A 17,328-nucleotide genomic window follows, 5' to 3' on the forward strand; every position below is an offset into this window, starting at 1 on the left:
TGGCGTCTGTAGACTTCTGTGGAGTGATAACGGCCCTCACTTTGTAGCGGATGTTATAAAGTATGTCTTGAAGGGCCTAGGCATCACTCAGAAGTTCCACGCCGTGTTTCACCCTCAGTCTGCAGGCCTAGTTGAGAAGTATAATGGTACACTGAAGCTTAAGATCGCTAAAATTCAAGCTTCAACGTCTTTGACTTGGCCAGACGCTCTGCCACTGGCGTTATTGTCAATTAGATCGGTACCACACTCTCGAACTGGCCTTACACCTTATGAAATTGTCTTCGGACGCCCAATGAATATTTGGGGTCCACCAAAACCTAAGGCTGTGTATGATGTACCTTGTGTAATGATGAACGATTATCTAGCACAGTTAACGGATAACTTGGTTTCTATTCATCAACAGGTCCGAGAGGCGCTCCCTGATCGGTCTACCGGTGAAGGACATGGTCTCCGGCCTGGGGACCACGTGATGGTGAAAGTTTTCGACAGGACGAACAGCTTGGAACCGAGATGGGTGGGTCCTGAGCAGGTCCTCCTCGCAACGAGGACGGCTGTGCGAGTCTCCAACAGAAAGAATTGGATCCATTCCCTGCACTGTAGGAAGGTGCCGCCCGGATTGGTGGAACCTGCCGTGCTGACCGATCAACGAGAAATTTTGGCTGCAGAGACAGGCCGTGCTGCGGAGCCAAACGCCACTGAGGAGCTCTTTCCGGACCACGCGACTCCTGGAGGAAGGCGATATAATCTTCGACCAAGGAAGTGAGTTTTCCAGTACCGGGACATACTGTCAGAACGGCCCTTGGGTTAGTGAAACGGAGAGCCGATGAGGCAAGGGGGGGGGATCAGCCCTGCATTAGTGTAGCGACACCCGTCTTGGCCCGCTGGTGAAGAAATCAACCGCTGCCCAAGGGGAAGAGTTCTGACAGACTTTTAGTTTCAGGAAGATATTGGGTTTTATTTTTACCTTGACATGGAGAAAAAGAAAATCCTTTGTGCCTTAGGGTTCATGTTGACAGTAGCCATTGTTGGGATAACCACATGGTTCGTGGAGGATGTAACACCCGCTCGGAAGATTCTTGTGTTGACAACTCCGGTGCCTGAGGAGCACTACTTTTATACATTACCGTATCAAGAGTTGAAGCATCGACAGTCTTACTTGAATAACACTTTCATCCAGATGCTGCATCATACCCACGTTGCTACGAATGCTACGAACTGTTGGATATGTGGGATGATGCCAGCTCATCAGAAGAAAGGAGGAACGCCATTTATACCACTTCCTTTCTCTCATAATGGCTCTTGTAGAGCATGGTATACTTTGCTTTTTGCCACTCGGAAACCGACAGTGGGACGATTGCTCTTCAGACTCAATAAAGAATGCCATCAAGACAAAAATGGGTATCCACAAGCGAATGGGACAATTTGGGAGTGGGAAGAGTACCGACCAGACAATGAATCCATTCCCTATATCTTCACGAACACAAGAGACATTGTGGGAAAGGACAAATTTGTGATTCAAGTAGCACAAGCTCAAGCGGACCTATGTGTCCAGAGTGTGGGTTTCATTCCTGTTGGTGTTAGTGATTGTATTACTGTTCTGAATATTGATGGGTTGAACAATAGTACCTTTTTAGCCTCCCATAATACGTACTTTGTGTGTGGAAATAAAGGTTATTACCGTCTGCCGGCTGGGTGGTCTGGGGTATGCTATGTATCATTTCTATTACCTCCTGTATTCCTAGCTCCCGCGTCTTATCATAAGGATCTGAAATTATTGAATAATGTGACTGTAAATAGGTATAAACGTACTTTATCACTTGACGATGTAGATCAGACTGATACCAGTCTGCAGCAGTATATTGATTTTAACTTAGGATTGTTTTTCTTTGTTGGAGCTGCCCTGAACAGTAGGAAGATCCGAAGATTAACAAGAGTGGTAGAAGCTGTAACAAATCAGACTGCTGCTGCACTTGGGAATCTTACGGAGGAATTGCAAATTACTAGAATTGTTGCATTGCAGAATCGTATGGTATTAGACGTTATGCTAGCTGACAGAGGAGGAGCATGTAAAATTATTGGAAGTAGCTGTTGTGTATTTCATCCCTGATCATACGCCATCAGTTTATAATGCCATCAATAAACTGCATAAAATTGCAGCTGAGATCCATACAGAAAACGGCACTTGGTCCTTTTCTGGATGGTTTTGGGCGTTAATTACTGCCTGGGGATGGAAGGTTCTAACTGGTCTCTGCATTATTGTAGCGGTTCTGTTTTCATGCTGTATCTGCGTTCAGTGTGGTCCTTTACTCTGCTCATTATGTGTATCATTCTGTATCCCTGATAAGAAAGCTATTGCCGATGTTACTCACCAGAAACGTTTAGCTAAAGAAGTTGAATAAATGATGACAATTGACATATATGATGATTATCCTAACAAACCGGATGTCTTCAGTAAATGCTGAAAGGGTCGTCTGTTGTAAATTGAAACAACGATGTGATTAAGCATTTACTAAAGACATTAATTCCCCTCTAGTAGAGCATGTTTTCTCCGTTATGTTGACCGAAGTTTGGACTCCATTTTGTACTGTCATGCTTCCACGTGTTCCCCACGAGAAGAGTCCAACCTCTGTGTTAGTTGCTCCTGTAATCTGCCTAGTAACAGTCTATAAATAGCTCCTTTTGTCCATCTGGCACATGCCCAGACTTGACCACATCTGTTATCAGTTAGCCTTGCTCGACCATGTCTTCGCGGGCTCAAGGAGTGTGTCAGCTCCGCCCACATATTGATCTTGTATCGAAAATGTCCATAAAAGGTAACATTCCTTGCCTCATGTTGTATCCACCCACTTATGAGCCCCTCTGTTGTGTATAAAAGGGGACCGTGTACGCAAGTTCTTTGTGCTACTCTATGCAATACTGAAGAGTGTTGTGTGGATTGTAGGACCACCCTTAAGGGTTAATAAATGCTGTCTTTGTACTTTGCAGTTTCCGTGCCAACTTCCTTATAGATTCCATTACAGGAGAGCGAACCCTTGTGTCCTGCGGGCCTAGCTGGGGCCTGTATTCATCAGTATGAAGGCCGGATTCCAGCCCATCATTTGTTGGAATGGTGGTTTTTGGAAGGGGTGGTGGAAGGCCCCGCCCCCCATCTGTGGGAAGGAGTGCCAAGGTTGATGCGTTTGTTGTCTTCTGTTCCTGCCTCTCCCTCGTTGTCTATATCTCGAGCTGTCCCCACTAGAACCACTTGTGGTGGAACCATCCCCATCTGAACCATCAGTTCTGTAATCAGTTCTAATGGGTGGTGTGTAGTCAGGGCTGGCATACGGGAAGGTGTTAGTGTATGACCAGCGTTTCAAATCCTTTTGGAATTTGAGCTTTTGACTGAGCTATGGTGTCTTTGTACTCATTTAACTCTTTATTGAACTCGTCTAGTCTTTTCTTATACCCAGTTAGGGTAGTTCTGAAGTGGGTCTCTGTGAGTTGTATTTCTACTAATAGAACTTCAGAGAGCCGAAGAGCTGTTTTAATAATAAGCACTGACCAGTCGCGGGTGCAGTGCCACGCGATCTGGGCCCACTTTTTCCTGAACAGTGCATCTTCTAAGAAGATTCTTGGGGCATTTGTCACCAGAAGGCCTTTCGTGCAATATTATTCTTTAAGTATTCTTTGAGGATAGTGCCATGTAAGATAGTGCGAATACAGCTTCTTTTTTGTTCTGTAAGCTTGTCCCACTCCGTTGTCTGTGATATAGTTTGGGCAACAGAGGGGTCAGCGAAAAGGGAGGGGTCTGGCAGAAGGGCGTCAACCTCCTCCTTTGAATATGAGAGACCGAGATCTTCCATGCTAGCGGTGGGGGGGGGGGGTTGATCTTGTGTAAGAATAAACCAGGACTGGTAATTCTCTCACAGCTGTGAGCTGCCTAATATGTAACAAACAACAAGAGAGAAAGGGAGAGAAATACCATAACTTACCCACACAAAAATGTGTGAAAAAGTGTTTTTTTCAGCTAAAATTTAGGTTTGCAGGGGATTCTGGGTAAGGAAACTTTGGGGGATCCATGCAAGCCATACCTCCCTGGAAGCCCACGGTGTCTAGTTTTCAGACATGTGTGGGTTTGGTAGGTTTCCCTAGATGGCTGCCGAGCACGGGGCCAAAAACCCAGGTGACCCCCCTTGCAAAACCAGATTGTTTTGACATAATTAGTTGTTTGTTTCTACAGCGTGAGAATTTCGGCACAATATTGCAATGAAAATGTGATAGACAATTTGAGGTTTGCAGGACATTGTAGACAAAATAACTTTTTGGAATTCACAAGAGAGACATCACCATGAACTCCCATGGGTTTACTACAATATCTTCTGTTGGTGGGTTAGTCTTTCATGGAACGTACACCTTGGCAGAGAAACTAAAAAGACAAAGATTCCTGCACAGCCATCTATTCCTCAAAGACACACACATACTGGTTGGATTTGGCACGAGGGCGAGTGATGGTTCAGTATATTAAATTTTATTAACAAGAGATTTCACAAAAATGGAAAGCTCTGTCAATAATTAAATGGACAAAAAACCGAACCAATGACTCACAGCTCGTGAGCTGTAAAGCCACGGCAAGGCACCAACCGCTTTACAGGCCATTCACACACCTTTCATACGTGATACACACAAGAACATTCACACCACCAGGCACAAAAACAACACATTACAACATTCACAAAAAGGGACACGGTACACCCTGCTGAAAGACAAATATTACTGCTCAGCCATCTAATCCTCAAGCCCACACACATACTGGTTGGATTTGGCTTGAGGGTGAATGATGGTTCAGTATATACAATTGTATAAGCAAGTGACTTCACAAAAATGAAATGCACTGTTAATAATTAAAACGGCGAGAAACTGAACCATTGACTCACAGCTCATGAGCTGTAAAGCCACGACAAGGCACCAACCTATTTACAAGCCATTCATACACCTTTCATACGTGTGACACATATAAAACCATTCACACCGCCAGCCACGGGCCCATCACATTTCAACACTCACACCAGCAGACAGCGCCATTCAAGGGCCCATCACTTTCACATGCCCACATTCTTGACACAACAACCACACAAGCTGATGGATTGCATGGAGTGCCACTCAGCTAGCAGTGTGTGTAGTGACCCAGTAGCAAGTCACTACTCACACACCGCCAGCCGAGCGCCAGTCCACGCACACCGCTAGCTGAGCGCCAGTCCACACACACCACCAGTCAAGCGCCAGTCCAGGCACACCACCAGCCAAGCACCAGTCCACGCACACCGCCAGCCAATCGCCAATCCCTGCACACCGCCAGCCAATCGCCAATCCACGCACACCACCACCCAAGCGCCAGTCCACGCACACCGCCAGCCAAGCACCAGTCCACGCACACTGCCAGCCAATCGCCAATCCACGCACACTGGCAGCCAAGCGCCAATCCACGCACACCGCCAGCCAAGTGCCAGTCCACGCACACCACCTGCCAAGCGCCAATCCACGCACACCGCCAGCCAAGTGCCAGTCCACGCACACCGCCAGCCAAGAGCCAGTCCACACACACCACCAGCCAAGAGCCAGTCCACACACACCACCAGTCAAGCGCCAGTTCAGGCACACCACCAGCCAAGCACCAGTACACGCACATGCCAGCCAAGCACCAGTCCACGCACACCGCAAGCCAAGCGCCAGTCCACACACACCGCCAGCCAAGCGCCAGTCCACGCACACCACCAGCCAAGCGCCAGCCTACACACACCATCACATTTATGATTTTTTTTTGACAAAAATAAAAACACAAACAAATTGCAAATAGATACAAATCTACTAACACAAAATCTGAAACTAAATACATTGCACTAATGCCAACCTTGAAACAGAATGAAATGTTTTAAAGAATACAGACCAGGCAGTTCACTTTACCACTCATGGATGCTCCCAAAAATTCTCTTGCGTGTGGTACGCTCTACAACAAGCAGGGACACACAGCCCAAGGTTAGAAGGACACTCGGGGCAGTACATATGAGTCTCCTTCCGCATACCTCTTTGCCAACAGACTCTATATCTCTTAGTGGAAAGTCTTTTGAGGATGTGGGAGGAATGAAATCAGGAAAGTGGTGATCTTTCAATCGAGCCACATCCTCCACCACTCCAACTCTAGGAACACTTGCCTGTTTCACAACAACAAGGCTGCCTATTACAGATTGCTGAAATTGAGCAAAAGTCAACTTTGATGCAGGAGAACACTCTTTGAACACAACAAAAGCATTGAAAGTTGCTAAATTAAAGAGATGGATGGCCAACTTCTTATACCAAACATAAGCCTTACGAATGGCAGTGTAAGGTTCCAACCCCTGATCTACTCTATCAACACCACCCATGTGCTTATTGTAGTCTAAAATGCACACAGGTTTGCGCACTTCAGAAATCTGACCCCAAACAGCCACAGGTGAAGTACTCTCATCATGGATGGTAGTCAGCATGTACACATCCCTCCTGTCCACAAATTTCCCAGCTAGTAGTTCATCACTATGCACGGAACTGCACTGTCCCCTCTGAAGTTTTCTGCAAACAAGCTCTTTTGGATAACCTTTACGGTTAGAGCGGATTGTGCCACAAGCAAAAGTGTCCACTTTGAACAATTCCTTAAACAATTGCGCAGCAGTGTAGAAGTTATCAAGGTACAAATGGTGGCCTCTGTTAAACAGTCCTCTAGCAAGACCCACACAATTTTCTCAGAAACTCCAAAAGTGGATGGACAACCAGGGGGGTCAATAGTGGAATCCTTACCAGTGTACACACGGAAATTAAAACCATATCCTGTCCAACTCTCAGACAACATATACAGCTTAATTCCATAGCGTGCCCTCTTGCTAGGGATGTACTGCCTAAAAACCAAACAGCCCTTGAACAAGACCAAAGACTCATCAATAGATATTTCTTTCGCTGGAGTATAGATCTCTGAAAATCGATCTACAAAGTGATCAAGAACAGGCCAAATCTTAAAAAGACGGTCACAGTCAGGGTGATCTCGTGGCAACGCCAAAGAATCATCAACAAAATGCAGCATCCGTAGCAAAAGCAAATACCGATCACGAGTCATAACTGCAGGAAATATGGCCGCTGCCCTCAAGGGACTGGTAGACCAATATGAAGCCATGGACGGCTTCCTTATCAAACCCATCAATAAAGTCAAACCCAAAAACTTCTTCATCTCTTCCAAATTTGTGGAAGTCCACCGGGTAGCTCTAGAGTGGGGCCTAAGTTTGTCACTGTTGTCCCTCAAACACTGTTCAGCATACAAATTAGTCTGCTCAACAATCTCACCCAAAAATACATCATCCATAAACAACTGCAAAAACTGTATAGGCAAAAAATGTTCACAATCCACTCTACACCCTGCGTCACCACTAAAGGCAGGCAACACCGGCTGCACCATGTTTGGATCAACCCAGAGTCCAGCACTTCCAGTAGGAGGCCTAGCAGCCTCAGGCTGCAATCCAGACACCTCTTGCACCATCGGCACAGCAGTATCCTCCTCTAAAACAGGCACTTCATCCGCACAGAGAGTAGCTTCATCTGCACTGAGAGTACCTTCATCATCCGATGATTCCATGTGGAGAGAAAACTCACTGCCTGAATCTTCCCCTCCCTCCTCTCCCTCGGACGCGCTGTCAGTCTCATAATCCTGCTCAGAGGAAGATTCAAGAAGCATACCAACCACCTGCTGAGCAGCCATTCTATGGCTAGCCATACTGCTTACTAATTAAAGTAACTTGTCAAACAAGTCAACAACAACAACAAACACTTTGTAAAATAAGTAATAAACAAAATGCACCTTTATCAGAAATACCTATATGCTCCAAAATGATACCACTCACTTGCCAGAAGCAGATAAATTCACCACCACCTACTCTGCACAGACATAGTATGGATCAACAATATCCCTCTAATAAAAAAGAAAGAGAAAAGAAAATTACACACAAGACAATGCAAAACACATTGCAAAGAATTCCATGCAGAAAACACTAACTAAATAAGCTGCCATTATGACCCCACTTACAAAAAAATTCATTCATACATGACAAAAATACTAATTTGGAGTATATACAACAAAAAAAATTTTCTTACCAAAAAAATGCAACTGCGCAAAACTGCAGAACACCACTGTTGAAATCGCGAACAGGAATCAAAAGCTTTACACTAGAATAAAAAGGAGAAAAAAACATTACAATCACATATGCAAATAATGCACCAGTCCACACACAATCCACCAGCCAACCTAAGGGGTAGGTGAGCCTCAGAGTATAAATAAAATATTCACACCCATAAAAGGGGAGCAACCCTTGCCCTTGAGGCCACTCCCAAACACAAAAATTTAAAAAAAACGCAGGTGGCTAGTGGCTTCTGCCCCCCTTGAGGACAGATGGGCCTAAAACATACTGCTATTCTGCCACCCAAAGAGGGCAGAAATGACCACAATCATCCTCCCATAAAAGGGAGCAACCCTTGTCCAAGGGGCCGCTCAACAACATTTAAAAAAAAAAAACCCGGGTGGCCTAGTGGCCCTACAAATAAACAAATCAGCCGATCTGCCCGCCAGGGTGGCAGAAACGGCCAAATTAATACTCACAAAATGGGAACAACCCTTGCCCAATGGGCCACGCCACACAAAGAAATCCCTGGTGGTCTAGTGGGCCCAATTTTAAAGAAAAGCATGGCCATCTGGCCCCCTGCGGGGCAGACACAGCCACAAAGATTGACCCCAAAGGAGAGTGACTCTTGCCCAAGGGGTCATTCTCCACAAATAACTACCTGGTGGCCTAGTGGGCCCTACATTAGGCAAGCATTTGCAATGCAATCGGTCTCGTCTTTGGGACTTTATATGTACTTAGCTATGCAGCACATTCGCCTGCGCCCTGAAACATTTGCTGTTCTTTGACATGGAGGGAAAGTAAGCACCAAACTGCGTGACACGCCAAGTATTGGAACACACGGGGAGAAATATTGCCTTTCAGCGGGAAATGGTATAGTCCAATGCTCTGTTTTTAATATAAAATATGGGCCTTCAGTGGTCAGATCACTGACAATACAAGATCAAAAAAAAAAATAGTCTATGGGTGCTCGTGGAAGACAATTTCTATGGACTGAAAACTAGAGAATGCTGAAGTGATTCTGGTATTTTACTGACCTCTGCTGGTCGTTTTCTATCAAAAAAGTTAGAGTCAGTTGATTAGAAAGAAAAGTCCCTAAGCGGAAGCAGACAAGTCCTAGGGCTGATCTCCAAAGCACACAAACCATAAAAACATACAAGTAAATACTAAAGAATATACAAGAGGTCTCAAATGCTCAACCTAAAAATGGCGAAATCTGCCCCCCCATAGGGGCAGACAGCCAAAATCATAAGCCCCCAAAGGGGAGTGACCCATGCCCAAGGGGCCACTCCCCACTGAACAATCCCGGGTGGTCCAGTGGGCATTTTTTTTTTTATAAAGAAAATCTGCCCCCCCCAGGGGGGCAGACAAAGCCTAAACCATAGTCCCCAAAAGGGGAGCCACCCTTGCCTAAGGGGACGCTCCCCCAAACAAAACCTAACATCATGGGCATACAAAAATGGCCCCCAAAGGGGAGTGCCCCTTGCCCAAGGGGCCACTCCCCACTAGATTTATTCAATTGGCCCAGTGGGCCGAATACATTTTTTAAATTTAAATCTGCCCCCCAGGGGGGCAAACAAAGCAAAAATGTAGGCCCCCAAAAGGGGAGTGACCCTTGCCTAGGGGTCGCTCCCCAAAACAAAAACTAATATAGTGGGCTTCCTAAAATGCCCCCCAATTGGGAGTGACCCTTGCCAAAGGGGCCACTTCCCTGCACATTGGCCCAGTGGGCCGATTTTATGGCCCCCAAAAAAATTCTGCCCCCCCAGGGTGGCAACCAAAGCCAAAACATATGCCCCCAATAGGGGGAGTGACCCTTGCCCAAGGGGCCGCTCCCCCAACCAACACACAGTGCCCAAATAAAAAAAAAAAAATAATAATCCCTGGCGCTAGTGGGCATTCCTGCTGCACGATCACACGATCGTGCAGCAGGAATGCACAAAAGAGGCATTGAGGGAAAGGAAAACCCTTTCCTTTCCCCCGATGCCTCATTCATTTAAATCCTCCCCTCCCCAGCCCCAAAACTTACCTCTTTGTTCACCGACGCGCAGGAAGCAAATGGCTTCCTGCGCATCGGTTAAATAAAGGGAAACCTCAATGATGTGGAGGGGGGCGAGGGGAGGCAGGGGAAGGTGTTCCCCTGCCTTCCCCGTAACAAAAACGCTGATAAACCACCCATGGGGGGGGGGAGCACCAGCGCTTCCCCCGTGGGTGGGCGTCGTGAGCACACGACGACTGTGTGCCATGACGAGCCCAGCTCGTCATGATCACACGCGGGGTTAGCAATGGACTCATGCAACTACTCAGACATTAGTCATGCACTCATGTAATCAGCCTGGCACTCCCGCTACACTCATTTAATTGGTCAGGCACTACCCATGTAGTTATCTAATCATCCAGGCACTACCTGTTCAATTAACCAAAAACACATGGGCAGCAGTCATGTACTCATTCAAACACTGAAACACTACTCTTGTACTCATCCAGTCTGCCAGGTGATATGCATGCACTTAAACAATCACGTACACACTATCCATGCACTCAATAAATCACCTATATACTATGCATGCACTCCTGTTATCGTCCAGACACTAGGGTTGCATGCATTTAATCATCCAACCCCTATCTATGCATGTATTGAGGCATTGAGGCATTAGTTATGCACTTATCTAATCATCCAAATACTACTCATACACTCATCCAAATACCCAGATAGCAGCAATATACTCAAGCAAACCCACAGGCAGTAACTATGCAGATATGGAGCGACCAAGGAAGTTCCCACATACTCAGGGAATCATCCAGGCACTACCTGTGTCCTCAGGGAATCACCTTGGCACTACCTATGCACGTATTCAATCATCCAGTGAGTATTGATGTAGTCAACCACAAACCCATGTATTTACAAGTTTAACTGAGGAATAGGTCGTATTGTGGAACCATCTGGTAAATTTTATATGCAACCTGTCACTCACTTTTTCCATGTACTTGGAAAAATTATTAAACTATATGCTCTGATGGAGATTAATGTACAGATTTTTATATGCACCATTTCCCAAAATTTAAATCTGATGCATCGAAGTAGAAAATTTCTGATACTAAATCCACCAGTGACAAAGTGGTAGAACTGCAGTGGTTGATCATAAATTCTCCACAGTAAATGTGCCGTCATAATTATTAAAAAGGAAAACAGATATTAATGTACATTCTTAAAAACACATACCAAATTAAAAAAATAGTGATACATTTTTATATATATATATATATATATATACATATACACACACACAATATACAATATCGAATTATCTAAAGAAAATATGCAAATCTTAGAAGCTCACTAAAAAAATGGACATTACAATTAAGAAATATAATTTGAAAAACTTTAGAAGTTCATTGAAAAAAAACAAATGTTACAGGGACATTATAGTTAGGAATTAACATGGAAAAAAAAACCTTAGAAATTCACTGAAAAAAACAAAGGTTACATGGATGTTATAGTTAAGAAGAACAAGTTACTTACCTTCGGTAACGCTTTTTCTGGTGGATACAGTATCTGCCTGTGGATTCCTCACCTTGTGAATATCCCCTGCGCCAGCAACATTCGGAAACTTTTTTAGCAGTCCACGCCGATGTGGTCGAAGGCGACGTCACAGAGACACGGCTCCGCTCGCGACTTCGCTGACGTCACCGGCTCCATAAGAAGACCCCATCGGCGTGATGACGTCAGTTCCGCCCCTTTTTTCCGTGCCTTTGAGGCACACGGACGGACTGACAGCAATATGCACATAAACAGTATACACAGTACACAATATGCATATCAACACACACAGTGTGGAGAATAAACATCAAAGCACTAGAAATAACATAATGCCCTTGACAGTAAGAAACACATTTGAAACCATCAATAGAATTACAGCCATAGAATTACTGGTATAGAAGGAAGGACAACGGGGAGGCGGGTGGGTCAGTGAGGAATCCACAGGCAGATACTGTATCCACCAGAAAAAGCGTTACCGAAGGTAAGTAACTTGTTCTTCTGATGGATACATCTGCCAGTGGATTCCTCACCTTGTGAATAGATTCCACAGCAGTCCCCACTCCCGGAGGAGGGTGTCCAACCTTCTACACCAGAAAATCCTGAAGAACAGAACGAGCAAAATGCCCGTCCCTCCTCACCTCAGTATCTAAGCAATAATGTTTTGCAAAGGTGTGAAGGGAGGCCCAAGTTGCCGCCCTACAAATGTCCTCCACAGGAACACCCCTAGATAAAGCAGACGTAGAAGACTTTGCCCTGGTAGAATGAGCCCTCAAACCCTCCGGAGGCTCCTTACCAGCTAGGGAGTAGCAGATCTTGATGCATAGTACAATCCATCTGGAAAGGGTGCGCTTGTGCACCGCACAACCCTTTCTGCAGCCAGCAAAGCCCACAAAGAACTGGTCATCAATCCTGTAGTCATTTGTCCTGTCCAGGTAAAAGCTCACCGCCCTCTTAGGGTCCAAACGGTGAAGCCTCTCCTCCTCCTTGGAAGGATGAGGGGGAGGATAAAAAGAAGGAAGGGTAATGGATTGCCCCAGATGGAAGGGAGTTACCACTTTAGGCAAAAACGCAGCCCTGGTCCGGAGCACCATTCGTTCAGCATGCACAGTCAAGAATGGGGGTTTTGAACTAAGAGCTTGAAGCTCACTTACCCTCCTTGCCGAGGTGATTGCAATGAGGAAAACCGTTTTAAACGATAACAGTCTCAAGGGGCACTTATGTAAGGGCTCGAAGGGAGAACCCATAAGATAAGTCAGTACAAGGTTTAAGTCCCATTGAGGTACAATAAAGGGAGTAGGAGGAAATTTATTTGTGAGGCCCTTGAGAAACCTAAGCACAATAGGTGATTTAAATAGGGACGGCTGATCCGGCAGGCATAGAAAAGCCGACAAAGCCGATAAATATCCTTTAACTGTAGCCACAGCAAAGCCTTGCTGAGCAAGAGAAAGGGCAAACTGCAGAATGTTAGACAAACGAGCCTTCAAGGGATCAATTGACCTCTCTCCACACTAGAGAACAAATTTAGACCATCTATAGGAGTATATGGATTTGGTGGAGTGTCGCCTGGCCGATAAAATAACGTCCACCACATCCGGCGGGAGAGAAAAAGAATTCAGGTTGCCCCGTTCAATCTCCAGGCATGAAGGTGTAAGCTCTGGAGGTGGGGGTGTAGAACCTGCCCCTCCGACTGCGAGAGGAGGTCTGCCCTCAAAGGGAGACGGAGGGGAGGGCACGAGGAGAAGTGGAGAAGATCTGTATACCACACCCTTCTTGGCCAATCCGGGGCGATCAATATGACTTGGGCCCGGTCTTGGCGAACCTTCCTCAGAACCCGAGGAATCAAGGGTATGGGAGGAAACGCGTAAAGGAGAAGTGAGCCCCAACTCAACTGAAACGCGTCCCCCAAAGCACCCTGCATCGGATACTGGAGACTGCAGAATGACGGGCAGTGAGCATTCTCGTGAGTGGCGAATAGGTCCACCCGAGGCGTCCCCCACGTCCGAAAGACGTGACGAACCACCTCCGGATGAAGCCTCCACTCGTGGTCGGCGGAGAACTGCCGACTGAGACTGTCCGCACGCACGTTCAGAACCCCGGCCAGATGATTTGCCATCAGACAAATCCGATGGCCCTGAGCCCAGGACCATAGACGCAGGGCCTCTCTGCAGAGACAAAGAGACCCCACTCCTCCCTGTTTGTTTATATACCACATCGCGGTAGTGTTGTCCGTCAGGACTTGAATAGACTGACCGCGAAGGGAAGGGAGGAAGGCCTTGAGTGCCAAACGTATCGCCCGTAATTCCAGAAGGTTGATATGCAGCAACCTTTCCTCCGGAGACCAAAGACCTTTGATCTCCAGATCCCCCAGATGAGCACCCCACCCTAGAGTGGATGCATCCGTTATCACTGTGGCCACCGATGGAGGTAGATGAAAGGGCTTTCCTTGGGACAGATTGCCCTCCACGCTCCACCAAGACAGATCCGCTGCAGCTTCTCCGGAGATCCTCACAGACTCCCTGAGATCTCCCCTGTGCTGATACCACTGCTTGTGGAGGCACCACTGGAGCGCCCTCATGTGCCAGCGTGCATGGTTGACCAACAGGATGCAGGAAGCGAACAGACCGAGCAGGCGAAGGACCTTCAGAACTGGAACGACTGCTCCGCTGTAAAATAAAGGAATCATTCCCTGAATGTCGAGAATCCTTTGAGGAGGAGGGAATGCTCGACACACAGTAGTGTCCAGTACTGCACCTATGAACAGGTTGCGCTGAGAGGGCACCAGGTGAGATTTGGGCACATTGATCGAAAAACCCAATCTGTACAACAGCCGAGTTGTATCCTGCAGATGGAACAGCACCTTCTCCGACGACTCCGCCTTGATCAGCCAGTCGTCTAAATAAGGGAAAACCGAAATCCCCGACCTTCTGAGATGGGCTGCCACCACCGCCATCACCTTTGTGAAGACTCGAGGTGCCGAAGTAAGACCAAACGGGAGGACCGCAAACTGATAATGTTGCGACCCTACCGTAAACCGGAGATACTTCCTGTGCGACTTCAGAATGGGGATGTGAAAATACGCATCCTGCAAGTCGAGCGACACCATCCAGTCCTCCTTATTCAGCGCCTGAAGAACCTGCGCAAGGGTGAGCATCTTAAACTTTTCCTGTTTCGGGTAAAAGTTCAGGTTTCTGAGGTCCAATATCGGACGCAATCTGCCGTCCTTTTTCGGAATCAGAAAATACCGGGAGTAGCATCCCTGACCCCTCTCCTGCTCCGGAACCACCTCTATCGCACCTTTCTGAAACAACTTCAGGACTTCCTCCTGCAGGAGAAGACGGTGGTCCTCCGAGCAAGCTCCTTGGCAAGGAGGGTAATTTGGAGGGAATTCCCGAAAGGGAAGGGCGTACCCATTTTCTACAAGATCCAGAACCCAGAGATCTGTAGTTACAGATTCCCAATCTTGTAGAAAATGGGTAAGCCGGCCCCCCACAGGACCAGCATGATCCGGAATGTCGAATCTAGGGCTGTTTTGCGGTGGTGGGAGGGGCTGAGGAAGAGGAAGAGGAGGAGGAGAGTTGACGGCCACGTGAGCGACCTCTAAGTCTTCCTCTATATCCTTTGGACAGAGAGCCTTGCTGCTGCTGGGTTGGTCTGTAGGAACGAAAACTCGCCCTTCCAAATCCTCTATACCTCTTGAAAGTACCTCTCGGCTGGGATTGAAGGCCCAACGACCTAGCCGTAGCCTTACTCTCTTTGAAGCGCTCGAGAGCAGCGTCAGCCTTCTTCCCGAACAGACCAGACCCATCAAAAGGTAAGTCCAATAAAGTCGACTGGACATCAGAAGAGAATTCGGAGGACTTAAGCCATGCACCCCTCCTGGTGGCAACTGAAGACCCCATAACCCTGGCAACTGAGTCTGCTGTATCCAGGCCACTCTGAATAACTTGGCGAGCAGCCGCCTGGGCATCCGATAGAACTTCATTGAAGCCTCCTCTATCCTCCTCTGACAGTTTTGGCGCCAACTTTTTAGCCGAGTCCATAAGCGCATGGATATAGCGCCCCAACAGACAAGTCGCATTTGAAGATTTTAATGCCATACTGGCTGATGAAAAGACCTTCTTGGCCGATTGGTCCACCTTTTTTGCCTTCCTGTCCCCTGGGACTTGAGGAAATGCCCCTTTCGACCGTCAAGAACAAGCCGCCTGAACTACTAGGCTTTCAGGTGAAGGGTGTGAAGATAAAAATTCAGGATCCCCTGGAGCCACCCTATACCTTCTTGCGACTAACTTGGAGACTGCAGGAGCTGAGAAAGGCTTGCGCCATACATCCAGCACAGGTTCCAAAATTGCTTCGTTGAAAGGCAACAGAGGCTCTGAGACCGCAGTTGGAGAATGCAACACCTCAGTTAAAATATTGGACTTGAATTCGGTGGATGGCAATTGAAGGTCCAACAACTCCGCAGCCTTTCTAATCACTGCATGATAGGGTGCTGCGCCTTTAGAGGGTTCGTCTGATGGTGGAGTGATCTCCCACTCCGGAGACAAATCCAGACCACTTGCCTCCTTCAATTCGTCGAACACCTCATCGGATTCGACCAATTCCCCCTCTTCAGCCTCTTCCATCAGAAAGCGTCTCTCCTCTAGCACTCTCTGCACCTCCCTTCTCGAACGGATCCGCACCTGCGGCGTCGGCGGCGCCGTGATCGAATCCGACGGCGCCGGCAGTGGCGTCGAATGTGGATCAGCTGGAGCAGCCGGCGTCGAACGAAGTCGAGTCGGCGCCGGCGAAGAGGGAAGCGACGTCGATGTTCTCGGCGCCGGCAGCTGCCAAGACGGCGTCGCTGGGAAGAACGGCATAAACGGTGCTTGAGGGTAAACCTGCGGCACTCCCAGATTGAAAGCAATCAGACCCATAGGTGCACCAGAGGTATACATGGCCCGTGAGAACACCCCATACATTGCATTGAGATAATGCGAGGGGTCCTGACCTGGAGTAGGGAAAGCAGGATACTGGTCAGGTAGCACCGGACTCGGGCCTATCGGCGCCGACGGTTGAGCAAGCGGCGTCACAGACTCCCTCGGAGCCTGACGATCCTCATCCTGGGCCGGAGTCGGAGACGGAGCCGGAGGACTTGCAGGATCTGGAGATGGAACCGGCGCTGGGGATGACACCGGCACCGGGGATTCAGCCGGAGCCGGCGAAGGCACCGGAGAAGATGGAACCGGAGGCGAAGTCGGGACAGGAGAGGGAGACACTGACTCTCTCTGACGTCGAGCTGGCGATTTCGACTTTGACGTCGAAGCTTTATGATGCGACGAATGCCTCCTCTTTTTCTTATGCTTCTTGCTCTTTGAAGCATGTCCCAAAGTCGACTTGGAAGCCGACCTCGACCTCGACCTGGATCATCTTCTTCCTCTTTTCTCCTTCTTCATCCGGGCGATAAAGAGCTTTGCTTCTCTCTCCTTAAGAGCCTTCGAGCTCATTTTCCTGCAACTCGAACAACCTCCCACATCATGGTCCGAGGACAAACACCAAACGCAATCGTCGTGCGGGTCGGTGATGGACATGTGCTTGCCACATTCTCGGCAAGGCTTAAACCCAGACTTCCTTGTCGAC

The sequence above is a fragment of the Triturus cristatus genome, chromosome 2_1 (assembly GCF_964204655.1).
Source record: "Triturus cristatus chromosome 2_1, aTriCri1.1, whole genome shotgun sequence".
Lineage (NCBI taxonomy): Eukaryota > Metazoa > Chordata > Amphibia > Caudata > Salamandridae > Triturus > Triturus cristatus.